Source organism: Sorex araneus, chromosome 1 (genome assembly GCF_027595985.1).
Source record: "Sorex araneus isolate mSorAra2 chromosome 1, mSorAra2.pri, whole genome shotgun sequence".
NCBI classification, from domain to species: Eukaryota; Metazoa; Chordata; class Mammalia; order Eulipotyphla; family Soricidae; genus Sorex; species Sorex araneus.
Genome location: NC_073302.1, coordinates 338725357 through 338739589, shown reverse-complemented (window position 1 = coordinate 338739589; position 14233 = coordinate 338725357). Strand labels below are relative to the sequence as shown.

The window sequence follows — 14233 nt, the reverse complement described above, 5'->3', positions numbered from 1 at the left end:
TCCAGGTCCCGCCCACCTCTGCCCTGCGCACGGAGACATATCCACCGCCCCACTCTGCCCAAAACCCGGAGAACCACCTGCTCTGCCCTGACCACGTCCACCCATCCGGTCCTGTCCACAGGCTGGCGGGCGCTCAGAGCCGGCCTGAAGCAAACCCCCAGGGCCCCCTGCATTCGCCGGGGTGGGGGTGGGGATAAACGGACGGACGTCCTGGAAAGCTCTAGCAACTCCCGGCAGTCTCTACAGAGCCTGACGAACCCCTGCCCCAGGGCCTGAGGCCCTGTGTCCCCCTGAGCCCTCGTGCGCACACCGTGGCACCTGTCTCAGGAACCCGCAAAGGGGAGCTCTGCAACGCCGGCCATACTCCCTCCCTCCGCCAAAGGACTCATCCACTGCTCTGTGATTGTTTTTACTTTGGGATCACAAATCCGGCGAGGGTGGGTTCAGGGCGTTGAACCCAGTGAACTATGCACAAGGCAAGTGCCTTAACGCGGGCACCTGTCTGGCCGCCCCCCGAACATTCCCTGAAGTGCTAAGCAGTCTCCACGGGAAACCTCATGAAGGAAACAAAGAAGACAGGGCCAGTCTCGGCTCCGGCCCATGCCAACCCGGGGCCCGGCAGGGCAGCAGAAGTCATGTCGTTAGAAGCCGGCGCTGTTTCAAGGGGAAACCAGCGGGCTCGCACTCCCTATTTCTGTGAGTCAGGGCAAGAGTGACATCGCCAAGGTGAGCAGACCGCACAAGTGATCGAAGTCAGCCTTTGTGGGTCTTTTGAAAACAGACTTTTTTTTCCATTTTTAGTGCGTGTGGTTTTGTCAAAGAAGGGAGAAGAAAGGCAGCTCCGATGTGCCCCAAGGGAAGCAGCAGACATCCCTGTTGATCAGATGTCACTTCCCCCTGGGACCTCACCGAGTCAACGTCCTGCAGCTTGGGATCTGCACCAGGCTGGCCAAACTGCAAACTCAGGAAATTCAAAGTCCTAGCCGCCCCGTTGACTTCGAACAGAAGGGAGCTGGGGGATGTAGGCAAGTCCTGGGGAAAACTACGAGGGGGCCCGGGCCAGTTCTGGGGGTTCCAGCTTGAGGCCCTAACTCCCACGCACCCCAGCAAGATACGCATCCAAAACTCTTCTACAGGCGCCTGTGAGAAGCCTCTGGAAGGTTCCAAAGAGAAGTCCACTGGCTGAACCAGGCTTGATCCCCAGCATATGTCCCTGAAGCCCCGCAAGGTGCTTCAGGGACATACAACTAGGGGTGGCCCCAAACAGAAGTTCTCTTGGGAGTGCCCTAGGCTACCCCAACCCCCCTCAAACCAGCCCAAGGCCTGTCCTTTCAGCAGACTCTGCACCTCTCCCTAACTTCCTCTGGCCCACTCCAGTTCACAACTTTGTACCACTATGTCTTATTCTCCTTGAGGGCTATAATTCACATACCAGACGAGTCACCCATTTTAGGGTATAATTCAGTGGTTCCTAACGTATTCCGAGTTATGCAACCATCATCACAATCTAAATTCAGGCCACTTTACCAGCCTCCAGAAGAAGTCCAGGTGCAGTCATGGGTCGCCCCCAGCCACCCTTGGTCTAAGCCACCACCACTCTGCTTCTCACTGTACCAACCGATGCAGACATCACGAAGCTACATCCACAGCCTTCTACACGGAGCCTCCTGACAGAACACACGACACATGGTCTCCTGACGGGCTTCTCTCGGGCTGGAGAATGCATCACTGCTTCTTTCCTTTCACTGCCAGATATTTCACTGTTTGTCCATAACACATTTATTCATCAAGTATATTGCTTCCAAACAGCCCCATGCCTTGCCACACCTAGGGAGGAGCATGTAACTCAAAGCAGAATTATCGCTGGTGATTTCCCCAGTGCTAAACAACGTCTGAAATGGAAAATACTCCGAGGGGCTTGAAACTGGCTTTAGCAGCTGGTACAGGCAAATTTTCAGAGGTACCAAAAATCAGTCTTGAGTTTGGGGGTTATAGTGAACTTTTTTTTTTCAAGGCCGATAACGCCCTGGGATGTAGGCCAAGGCGTCCATTTATGAAATGGGAGGATGACATTTTTCTCTGGGAGGTGATGGTAAGGGAACTGGTCGAGTGCTGGCTTTCTGGGCTCTGCCTAGCTGCATGGTTGCGTTGGTTGATGGCGCTGACCTTGGGGGCCTTGGGTCAGGCAGCCGATTTAAGGGTACCACTGCGCACTGGAAGCCAGCCGCCCCCAGGTCACCCCTCTCTATGCAGTCTTCCTAGTGCCCAACTTATACCCTGAGCGGGAAGGCTTTGGCCCCGGCTCTGCACGGCCATACACGAGATCAGTGAGCCAGGGCTAGAAATGCTGGGTGTCAGCGAGAGAGCAGCTAACAGACACTTTTATTGGGCTGGCCATGAGAGATGAAAACAGAATGCCAGTTTATTGCTCAGCCACTTGAAACCAACTCTTGGAGAATCTAATTTAATTGGAATGGGGAGGCTGCGAGGGAAGCGGCAAACCCAAACACTCGCTTTATCCATCTTGTTTCCCCAGAGATGAGGTGAGGCATGGAGGCCGAGGACTTCTGGCAACTGGATTCCATGGTGACCTATCCTGAGCTGAAAATGTCTGGCTGCAAGTCAAATGACTTTGCTCTTCTCGGTGCGATGTGTTCTGTGGGCTGGAGAAAAAACGAGGAACTGCACTGAACTCACCACCAGGTTCAGGAACAGTGAGGGCTGACTCGAGCACCTCACCCAAAGTCTTGATTCTAAACCTTTGTCTTCAGCCAACTTGCAGCACTGTGCAAGGCCAGGGGCACGGAGCTCTGAGGAGGCCCGAACAAGCACAGACCTTGTTTTCCCTGAGAAGAGACCCAAGTTCGCACGTCTGAGGCGAAGACAGGAAAGTTCCTTCAGAACAGCTCCCCTGGGTGCCTCTGTGAGCTCTTGGGGCTGTGCCAGGAGGTGAAAGGGATTAAAGCAAGGGCAGATGCATTCCGCTCTCCCTACCAGGATGATAAGATTCAGCCCACGCCTCCAGAGCTTGAAGCACTTTGTACTGCGACACGGGCAACAGGAGAACAGAACAGCCCAGGGCGGTTCTTAGGTTCCTGGGCAGCACTGGGCACTGCTGGCGGGTGCTCAGGGCAGAGCCAGGTGCTGTGCGAGGAGGGAGAGAGACGAGCTGCTCAGAAGCAGGGCTGAGTTTGGGGACGAGAGGCAGTGGGAGGTGACGCTGGGCCTCCTGGCCTGCTTGGAGCGAGGTTCAGTCAAAAACACAAAGACACCAAAAGCAGCAAACAGGATTCTGGCTTGTGGTGGAAAGTACAGTCCCACCCACACACGTGCCCGCAGGCCGATGGACACAGGCTGTTCAGGCCTCACGCATAGTTGCCTGAACCTGCATCTGGAAAACCACTGCAGCGGCTGTGGCCCCGCACAGCCCATTTGGTCTGGACGTGGCCCGTCCCCAAACCATACAACCGAACACAAATCCAGGGGAGCAGACGGGCTCATTTGCACAGCGCCCAGCAGTTCACCCTGTGCTTCCGGGGGGGTCTTGGGACCCTGAATCAACTCCACAAACGGTAACACCAACACTGGCCAATACTTACAGCGTGCTTCCTGTGTCCTGTACATAAACCATGCGAAGCCTTTTAGCACAACTCTCACTTAATCCTCACCCAACCCCGAGAAGCCGAGCCTATCAGCCGCTTACCCTGTGGTTGCGCAAGTTCACTGTGTGCCAAGCACAGCCCTCAGGAATCCTCAAGCCAAGCAGGCCCTGGAATTACCCTCTATGTCCAGAGGGGACACTGAGGCAGAGCCGTTCAGTATGTTCTTAGGTTCCTGGGCAGCACTGGGCACTGCTGCTAAGCTGGATCCAAGCCCTGGCGACTCTCAGAAACCCTGACGCTTTTGTTTGGTTGGTGTTGGGGGCCACACTTCGCGATGCTCCTGGCTCTGCACTCAGGCATCACTCCTAGTGCTTGAGGGGCCACATGGGATGCTGGGAATCGAACCCAGGTCGGCTGTGTGCAAGGCAGGCGCTGCACTGCCGGACCATCTCCCCAGCCCCAGACCCTGACTTTCAGAAGCAACTGAAATGCTCTCTGTCCAGCCCTGTCCCCTCGTAGGCAGCCACATCCCCTTGCTCAGCAAATGAGTCTCTGAAGTTGGTTCCTTGGCTTATTCTTTCCTTCCCTCAGTCACACAACTACCTTCCAATGTACAGAATAAAAAAATAATTGCGGGGTGGGGAGCGCAGAGTGGGCGGGGCTCTTGCCTTATATGCAGCCAGCCCAGGACGTATCTCCAACACCTCACATGGTCCTCTAGGCCTGGTCATAAGTGATTCCTAAGCAGATCCAGGAAGGAGCCCGCAGGAAGTCTGAGTAAGCCCAAGCACTAACAAACAGATTTAGTTATAACGGACACAGATTAATCTCAGGTGTGTAACAGCACTCATTATCTGTGTATCTTACACAACACCACTACAGTAACCTGCTTCCCCAGCTACTGGCTCCCCATCTCCTAGCTCACCTTTCCGTGTATAGTTTAGTGATTTTTATTCTAGCCCCGCCTGGCTGCAATGACCAACCAATGCAGGACCCCCTGCAAAGACAGCAATGGCCTCTGAGCCCTCTCCCAGCTTGTTATTGCCTTTCGGCTGACATGTGAGTCTTCCTCTCTGTCACCCTGCACCCTCTGGGGACTAGGAGTGGCAGGCAGGCAACTAAGGCCAATGCCCTGCTCTGGCACTTGAACCTTGATTCATGCTCCTGCCATTCTTAGTCCCTTGGAATCACAAGGAAATGGGGGTCGAGGGTCTTCTCCCAAAGCTGGCCCGATCAGGGGTCAGCACTGGCTGTAACTGCTGGGTCCTGGAGGCGGGGGACCGTCACAGTACTTGGGGCTGGACCTGGACCACTAGTGGCGGGCACTGGCCTCCTGCCCTCTGAGGGGCCTGTCTCCAACGTGTAGCAGCAGCCACCTGACACCAGGCTCCTCACAAGCCCCTCGCCCTGGAGGGCAGCATACAGCTGATGACCTCTGATGACCCCTGCCTGCTGCATTGAGAAGATTAAGGACATCAGGCAAAGGGGCTGTCACCCTCCCCTCGGGCCAGTGCTCCTGGTCACACAGGCGCAGATTATCCCTGAGCCCTCCATAGGACTGCTCTGCACACCCTCCCCTCCAGCTCTGGGGGCACCCACAGGGCCGAGCATCCCAGAGCATCCCAGCCACCCGTGTCCTGTGCAGCCTGGCCACTGGCCTCGCTACCACAACTTAGCTTTCTGCCACTCAAGGACCACTGCTTTCTCTCCCACCTCGTGACCCTACACGCTCACCCTTCGGACGTTCCTAATCCCATTCTTTTTCTTTTTTCGGGGGGAGCATTTTTCTTGGAGTGCTCAGGGATGAGGGCCATAAACGGCGCCTAGGATTTAACCAGGGTCACCACAGGCCAGCCAAGTGCTCTGCTCCCAGCCCCTTCCCAGGAGCTCGCCACCGTCCCAGTTTCCCGTTGGGGTGAGGCTTGGCCCAGGCGTCATCTCTGCCAATCAGGGAGGACTGGGACCCTTTGATTCCAAAGGCTGGAGGGACCAAGTGTGGCTCACGGGCCCCAAAGAAGCAGGCTTAAGGAAGTGACTCTGGGCTTAGAACATCAGGGGCGAATGGCCCTCCTCTAACGGAGGGCCACGGGGGACAGGTGGTCCAGAAGTGTTTACAGTCTTGCCACAAACTCTCCAGAGATAAATGAGAGGGCAATTGTGGGTGGGGGAGGAACTGGGGCGGCTTTGAAAGCCGCCCAGCGGGGCGAGAGCTCTCTGCAGAGGGTTTTATTGCATTATTTTGCCTTTGAAATGGAACTGAAAACTCACTTTAGTCTGGCCAGAGAGGGAGAAATCACACTGAAATACCAAAGAAAGGGGGGCTGGCTAGGTGGACTCATGCCTGGGCCTGGGGCATGAAGAGGAAACGCCAGAGGTCCGGGATTCCCTGCCCTGGGGGAAGTTGCGGAAAAGGGGAGCACACGTGTGGTGGGCAGCTAGGAGCACCGGCAGTTAGTGGGGCGCCACCCTGACCTCACAGCCCTCAACCCGAGGGTCTGCCGTGTAGGGTGGTGGCGGAGTTTTGTTTTTTTTAATAGAAAAAGGAAAAGAAGGAGCATTTTGCATGCAAATGGGCCACTGCCAGAAGTGCCCATTAAAATGTAAAAACTCCACTTTCAGCCTGACAAAACGGTGCAAACTGCTGTGTTTGCCAGAGGAGCAGCAATACAGCTGCCAACAAAGGGCGGCAGAACAATGGTGGGCTGAATGGCCCGTCAGCGGGTCCCCACGCGCGTTGCCATGGGGACCCCACCAGGGCTTACTAAAGGTATTTCCTGAGGAGAAAGGCAGCCCGGCTAATCCTGACAGGAAGCCTCCAGCCTCCGCCATTCAGCAGCCTGAGGCTCGGCCGAGTTTTGTTTTGTTTTTATTAAAAAAAGATTTCGGTCTTTTGTGTGTCCCACGTTGTCACTGTAAGTTACTGCGGAGTGGCCAGTGCAGCCCCCCACAACCCCAGAGCCCCCTCCAGGCACGGCGCCCCAGGGCTGCAGAGCCCCACCCAGGGGGCATCAGGGCGCAGACCTTGCAAGAGGCGCCCCCAGGAGTCAAATGGTGATAGGATGGGGTTGGGGTCAAGGCCCCCCACTGGGCGGGGAGTAGGATGCATCCTGGTGTCTGCAACCCCCCCCCAGAGATCAGGCCCCTAGTCTCAGTCCTAGCACCCCCCTTCCCCACCTCCCACAAAGGGGAGCGAACGCCCAGGCTGTAATTAAGCGATTAACAAAGGAATGTGCCCAGGAGTTGTTTTAAAAGAAATTCCCCTTTTCCTCTTTCCCAGCAGAAGCTCTCGTCCCACTGTCTGCCTGCACACCAGGGACGAAGCGCACAGAAAACGTGACACATCCATTTCCTAAAGCAATTCCCAGTGGCCGCACTCTCTCCCTCCAGCTTCGCCAGTCCGCCCGGGGTGCAGCCCCAGGAGAAGCCCCGAAGCTCTGGGGGAGGCCCAGGAGGCCGCCCCAACCCCAGTTCCTGGAAGTTTGTGTCACTGGTTCACACTTGGCACTTGACACCAGAGGAATCCAGCCTGGGCAGGTCAGGGAAGAAAGCCAGCAACACAGCTGGTGGCTGAGACAGGATCTGCAGTGTGACAACTGCCCCCCGGGACACACTCTGGGGTAAATTAACATTTCCTGAGCTAGCCTGTGTAGGGAAGGGTCACCCGCCGGGAGGACTGGAAAAACATAAGCGCTCAACTGCTTCACCAGGATTCGAACCCACATCACAAAAATGTGTTTCCCAAGTGCATGCTCTCACAACTGGGCTCTTCTCGTGTAGAACCAGAGACCACAGTGACTGGGGTCAGGTCCAGGGCCTTCCGGGGGACAGCGAGACGCAGGGATCTGCTCCTGCTTTTACTTTTAAAGAAATCCCTAAAACCACAGAGCCAAAGATTCTCTGGCCACCAACTGGCATGAGAAGTAGAGGACATGTTCTATGTATGTACGTGCGCTCTCTCTCGCGCGCGCGCGTGCGCACGTTGGGTGGGGGGGGAGAGGCTCACTGCTAGGAGAGACACTCAGACCCTCCCATCCTGGCCCCGAGCCCCGGCCTCCCAGCCATGTGTCTGCAGCTGCGACCTGTCATGCACTTCCTGGTCTGGGTTCTGTAATGGAAAGATCATTAAGCCTGGGGGAGGGGAGGGCAGGGGAGGAGAGGGGAGGGGGCGCAGGCAAGGCGCAAGCAGCCCTGCAGCTCCCACTCCGCAGTGCTCTGACCTCAGAGTCCCTTCAGATTCCTAAAAGAAAAAAGGTGTGTGTGTGTGTGTGTGTGGATACTCCACCCCCCCCAGCTGGGTTTGGGGAAGGGGCCAGCATCTGGGCAGGAAAGAGCATGTCCCCCCAACTGCTTGCTGATGAATCAGCAGAGGCCTCAGCTGCTTCGGAATCTGCCTTTCTGCCCTGCACTCCCCTCAGCCACGGCTCCGAGTGCAAGCGCAATGCACCAGGTTCCGGCAGCCCGGCACATGGCCAGATTCCCTTCCTGTCCAGTTCCAGGGGTGGGTCTGGGCCAAAGGCCCGCCCCAGAGAATCGGAGAGGTTCAAGAAATGACCCTAGTCTTACTTTATGGAAACGAAGGTACAAACATCTTTTAAAAATTAAGTGATGGGGGTTGGGCTGAAGAACAGCACAGCGGGGAGGGCGCTTGCCCTGCATGCTGCAGGCCTGGGGGTGATCCCTGGCACCTTCATAGCCTCCTTGATCACTACCAGGAGTGACTCCTGAGCACAGGGCCTGGAGTAAGCCCTGAGCATCGCCAGGTGTGGCGAAAGCAAAACGTAACAAAACAAATGATGTAGGAAGGTGGTTGCTAGGGGCTGGGGAAGGGCGGGGGACACTTAGTGCTTAAAGGGTTCAGAGATTCAGTCAGGAATGGTGAAAAAGTCCTGGAGATGGAAGCTCCAGGGTGAACACATCTTACACAAAGCCAACCTGGTTCGATCCCTGGCATCCCATACGGTCCCCCCACGCTCTCAGGAGTAAAAGCTGAGAACAGAGCTAGGAGTCAGCCCTGTGGCCCCAAAACAAAAGAAATCAAAGTTAAAAATGGGAAATTTTACTTTAGAACCACACAAAAATGATGGTGTGGATGGCACTGGGCTTTTAAAAAATGTTCCAACTGGGGCTGGAGTGATAGCACAGTGGGTAGGGCATTTGCCTTGCATGCGGCCAACCCGGGTTCGATTCCCAGCATCCCATATGGTCCCCTGAGCACGGCCAGGGGTAATTCCTGAGTACAGAGCCAGGAGTGACCCCTGAGCATCACTGGGTGTGACCCAAAAAGCAAAAATAAAATAAAATAAAAATAAAAAATGTTCCAACTTGACAAAGTGTTGTCAACCCTGTCAAGTTTCCCCACATTGGAGGCACTGGGAGGGGCTGGTTTCTGTTGGCCCCTGAAATCTACCTTGGGGACCCGGGTCTGTTCTACTGATCTGCAGGACAGGGGGGTAGGAAGTGGTTCGTTTATACCCCACGCAGCACAGGCCGCGCTTCCATTCTTCTCTCCTCCCCCACACACGTGGAAGCTGAACACTGAGCACTGTTTAAAGAAATGCAAGGAATGTGGCGGAGGGATTTCCCCCAGAGCGGCAGTAAGGCTCTCAGGCAGCGCCTGGGGCCAGGTGAGGACCAACATCCACATGGGGAACCCTCTGCTCAGATAACCTGGGAGAGGTTATGAGGTGACCCTGGGAAATGTCAGCATTCCAGAGGTGCTCTGGGACAGAGGCAAGCTTAAGATCCTGGTCAAACCCACGTAGCCCCTCACTCCGTTAGAGCCAGCTGGCTAACGGGTGACCACGAACTGTGAGTGAGCGTTAGGGCATGTCCCCTGCCTCAGGTCTCAGTCTCCTCAGCGTGGAGTATGTGGGTCTGACAAGCTCTAGGCATGCTCCAGCTCCAAGCATTTCAAATTCCACTGGGAATCGCTGGACATCACTGAGGTCATCCTCTCAGCCCCACAGTATGAGACTTTCCTTCTTATGCGATACCACTTGGGGGCCCGCAGTGCTAGAGTGGCGGGTAAAGCCCGTGCCTTGCCCGATCCCAGCCTCCCAGCCTGCCCACCCCACTGAGCGGACCCTGCAGAGCCACAGCTCAGCCCTGGGCATCACTTTATGTGACCCGAAGAGAAAACAAAAATAACAACAAAGAGGTGCTGTTGTGGTTGCAGAGCTCCAGCTACTCGCACCTGCAATAAAGGCTTCCATTCCTTGTCCCTTCTCCTAAGCCGGAGGTGCGGTCACGAGAAGAAGCCTCAGAAGCATGGATACAGAGGCTAGAACACTGTCAGCCAGATAATCAAGCTCATCCCACAAGAACAATCTAGGCAAATAAATCAAATAAAAAACAAACAAACAAACTGCCTGAGGGCAATGAGGGCTAAAGTGATAGAATAAATGCCACTTCCAAATGCACCCTTAAAAGCATTAGTATAATCTTGAATGCTTAAGATAAGAAAAGTTTTGAATTCCAGAGGGGGACCTTCACTCGGCAGTCAGAAGAGGAATCTGACTGTCTAAGGTTCAAAAGCTAATTCCTAAACCTAAGGAAAATAAACCTTAATTCCAAAAGTAAACTGGAGTTTGACAATAAAGGAGCAGAGATGGGGGATGCACAGGATTCTTCTACAAGGCTGCAGCGCTGGCTGGCATTCCACTGGGGTGATAACTGACTTCAAGTCAAAACTCCAGCAAAGCAAGAAAGTGCCCCAAGAAAGTCTCCTTCCTCAAACAGCATCAGACAAGCGTCCTTCAACCACTGCCAGTCTGAAACGATGTTTAAAAACAACTACTCTTGGGGCCGGAGCAATAGCACAGCGGGTAGGGCGTTTGCCTTGCACGCGGCCAACCCGGGTTTGATCCCCGGCATCCCATATGGTCCCCCAAGCATTGCCAGGAGTAATTCCTGAGTGCAAAGCCAGAGTAACCCCTAAGCATCGCTGGGTGTGACCCAAAAAGAAAAAATAAAATAAAATAAAATAAAAACAACTACTCTTCAGACTGGAAAGACAGCACAGCAGATAGGGTGCCCATCTTACATATAGCTGACCTGGGTTCAATAAACCCTATCTGGTCCTTCAGGCCCCACCAAGAGTGATCCCTGAGTGCAGAGTCAGGAGCACTGCTGGGTGTGGCCTAAACACCAAAACCCAAACCCAAGTATGCTGTTTATAATCACTTTCCCAACCTCTAAACTAGAAGGAGCACCTATCTTCTAAACTGATAAGAATTTAAAATGTGGTCCTTGCATACACAGGAAACTGAGGGCATGTGAGAAACACCAGCTTGGGTTTCCCATCATAGTCAAGAGCCTTGCAAGAAGGGCTGGAGTGATAGCACAGAGGGTAGGGCATTTGCTGACCGGGATTCAATCCCCAGCATCCCATATGGTCCCCCCCGAGCACCGCCAAGAGTAACCCCTGAGCATCGTCAGGTGTGATCCAAAAAGAAAGAAAGAAAGAAAGAAAAAACCTTGCAAGAGAACTACAATGGCTTTGAAGAAGCCGGGTGAGAAAATCCCGAGTCACTGCCAGATGATGCAGGCCCACACCTGCAGTGATTCTCACCTCGTCTCCTTATCTTCCCGCTACCAAGGAAGGATTTTGCCCCTCTCTTCTTCTAAAAATCACAATTTTCAAGGCATCTATTTATTTTCTGTTAAGACATTTAATTGTACACTCATCTCACATATCTAAACAAAGAATCCCAAGATGTCCCTTTTGCCTAGTTTCTTCACTCTGGGACCTACGCCAGGGTCATCAAAACAACAAAACCCAAACGACGGGGCAGGAGGTGGTTATTCTGCATTGATCTAGATCTTTAAGCTGCACATCAACTTTGGGGCTGATCACTCCACATCCAATTCACCTGTCTGTGAGGTTGACAAGTTTCCCCAGTGCTAGGGTCCTTGTGACTTAAAATGCAGCTGTGGAACCATGCTCATCATCACCATTAGAAGCCAGTGAAGGTTCTGGAACAGCTGTTATGGCCCTGGCCGAGCCTTCTTGGTGCTGCTGAGAGCCCGGCCAGGGCATGCACACACAGCAAGACGCAGAGAATGCTGGCAGGTCCTCTCCCTCTCCGAGCTCCCAGGGCCCTCCTGGGCCCTCCTGTCAGCACCCCAGGGACGGGCACAGCATGCCCCCAGGCTTTCAGCCATCTCTCAGGTCCTAGGTAGCTTTTTTTTTTTTTTTTTTTTTGGTGGCACCCAGAGATGCTCAGGGCTGACTCCTGGCTCTGCTCAGGGATGGGATGCCAGGGACCAAACCCGCATCGGCTGGGTGCAAGGCAAATGCCTTCCCTGCTGTACTATTGCTCCGGCCTCTTAGGTATCTTTCAAGAAAGAAACACAGGAGTCGGAGAGAAGGCTTGGAGATCCAGACCCTTCCCTTGCATTTGACCGAACCCAGGACCCAGGCCCTGGCCTTGCCAGGGTGCAGCTCCCCAGAAGGGAAAATGAGTGACCACTCACCAGTTCATTCATTTTCAAAATATTTAACTGGGTATCTAATATGAACCAAATCTTACTTAAAATCCTTCTGGAGATGAAGCTTTTAAAATGAGCCACATAATGTATTTGCATCTGGCTGATGAGATTAATACTTGTCAGGGCTGGGTGCAACCCATGGGAAGGCCCAGAGTAGAAGCAGGAAGTGGCCCCCTTTTCAAGGAAGACCTCTAAGACTATGTATTTGTGTGTTTTAATTTCATTTATCTACATACTGGCTTTTGGGGTCACACCCAGCGATGCTCAGGGGTTACTCCTGGCTCTGCACTCAGGAATTACTCTTGGCGGTGCTTAGGGAACCATATGCCAGGGATCGAACCCGGGACGGCTAGGTACAAGGCAAATGCCCTACCTGCTGAACTATTGCTCTGGCCCTGTGTTTTTATATTATACCTGGCAATGTTCAAGGGTTAATGCTGACTTTGCACTTGGGATTTAATCTTGGCAGTGCTCAGGGGACCAGATGGGCTTCCAGGGATTGAGCAAGGGCTGGCTGCATGCAAGATAACTGCCCAAGGCCTCTCAGACTTTTACTGTCCTTCCTCCCTGAAGGTTATACGGAACTGACATAAGGAACTTAGCAGTGATGCTCTGGAAATCTGTGTTCAGTTTCCGTGGTACACTTCAGATTTCATACCACAAACTAATATATATATTTTAATTCTATAATTATTTTATTACTACAGCTACATGTTTAAAACATTAATTTGTTAAATGTCAATGCTGACAAAAACAAAATTCCTGAACTTCCATGCACCCCCTTCCTTTCTGCATTTAACTAAAAAAAAAAAAAAAAAAAAAAAGACCCGGGCAAGTCCAAACAATATTGCTGCTCCCCAGCCTTTAGGCTGTTTCTTCCCATCCACGACACTGCGGGCCACAGCCATGAGAGAAACAAGCTATGTACGTGTGTCCCTGCAAAGGCACCACATTCCAGAACTTACAGCAGCCCACCCAAAATGCCAGGGCAGGGACCGATCACTTGGTGGCCTGACCCCAGGCCCTGTCCAGGTAGGTCTCAATAGGGCTTTTGTTCTATTGATGACTTTCACTTAGGAAACCACTTTTCTGATCAGGAGCAGGCGCCACCGGCAGCCACCTCGCAGCCCTATTCCCAGCACTACAGGACCGGCAAAGGGAGCTGAACTTTTTTCTTTTCTTTTCTATTCTTTTCTCTTTTCTTTTCTCTTCTTTTCCCTCCCTCCCTCCCTCCCTCCCTCCCTCCCCCCCATCTCTCTTTTTTGAGGCAGGGTTACTCCTGGCTCTGCACTCAGGAATTATACCTGGTGGTGCTCGGGGGACCATATGGGATGCTGAGGATCAAACCAAGATCTGCCCTGTGCAAGGCAAACGCCCTCCCTGCTCGCACTATCGCTCCGGACCCTGACGCCTGATTCAACTCAATTAGACAAAGGGACAGTCTGGAGCACTGGGAACCCTGGAAGCACACCTGCCGTGTGTCGTTGAGTGCCACCCCGCCCCACCCCCTCCAGCTGCGTGACCCAGAGTCCTGTTTTCTCATGGGATTACCCACACACTGATGGCTCTGGGGGTCAGTGGTGGAGGGGGGTGGGAGTGGGAGGGAATGTGTTAGGATATAAAAATATGTAAAGCATGAAGATATATTAAGTAGTTCTTTAAATATTACTTTACTTCATTTGTGATGCCAGGGAACTGACTCAAGGCCTCACAGTGTGTGCACACCCTGTCCTTTATTTGTCGTTTAAAGACCTTTGCTGTGGCTAGTAATGAGTGTTCTTAACCCCCATGAGAAAAACCCAAAAGAAATAAATGAAAGGGCTGGAGTGATAGCACAGCAGGTAGGGCGTTTGCCTTGCACACTGCCGACTGGGTTCGATTCCTCTGTCCCTCTCAGAGAGCATGGCAAGCTACCGAGAGTATCTGGCCCACACGCAGAGCAACCCTGGCAAGCTCCCCGTGGCATATTCGATATGCCAAGAACAGTAACAAGCCTCACAGTGGAGACGTTACTGATGCCTGCTCGAGCAAATCAATGAACAATGGGATGACAGTGCTTACCTTAAAAAAAAACCCTCAAATTGTTGTTTCTAGGATCACACCTGGTGCCCAGGTCTTACTCCTGACTGTGCACTCAGGAA

The 14233-nt window shown here is 53.4% G+C and overlaps 1 protein-coding gene across 6 annotated transcripts in view; it reads right to left on the bottom strand.

Annotated features, from left to right (window-relative positions):
• The window catches only part of FGFR1 (fibroblast growth factor receptor 1), a 46151-nt gene that overhangs the window by 16388 nt on the left and 15530 nt on the right, over positions 1–14233 (bottom strand). The window lies entirely within an intron of this gene.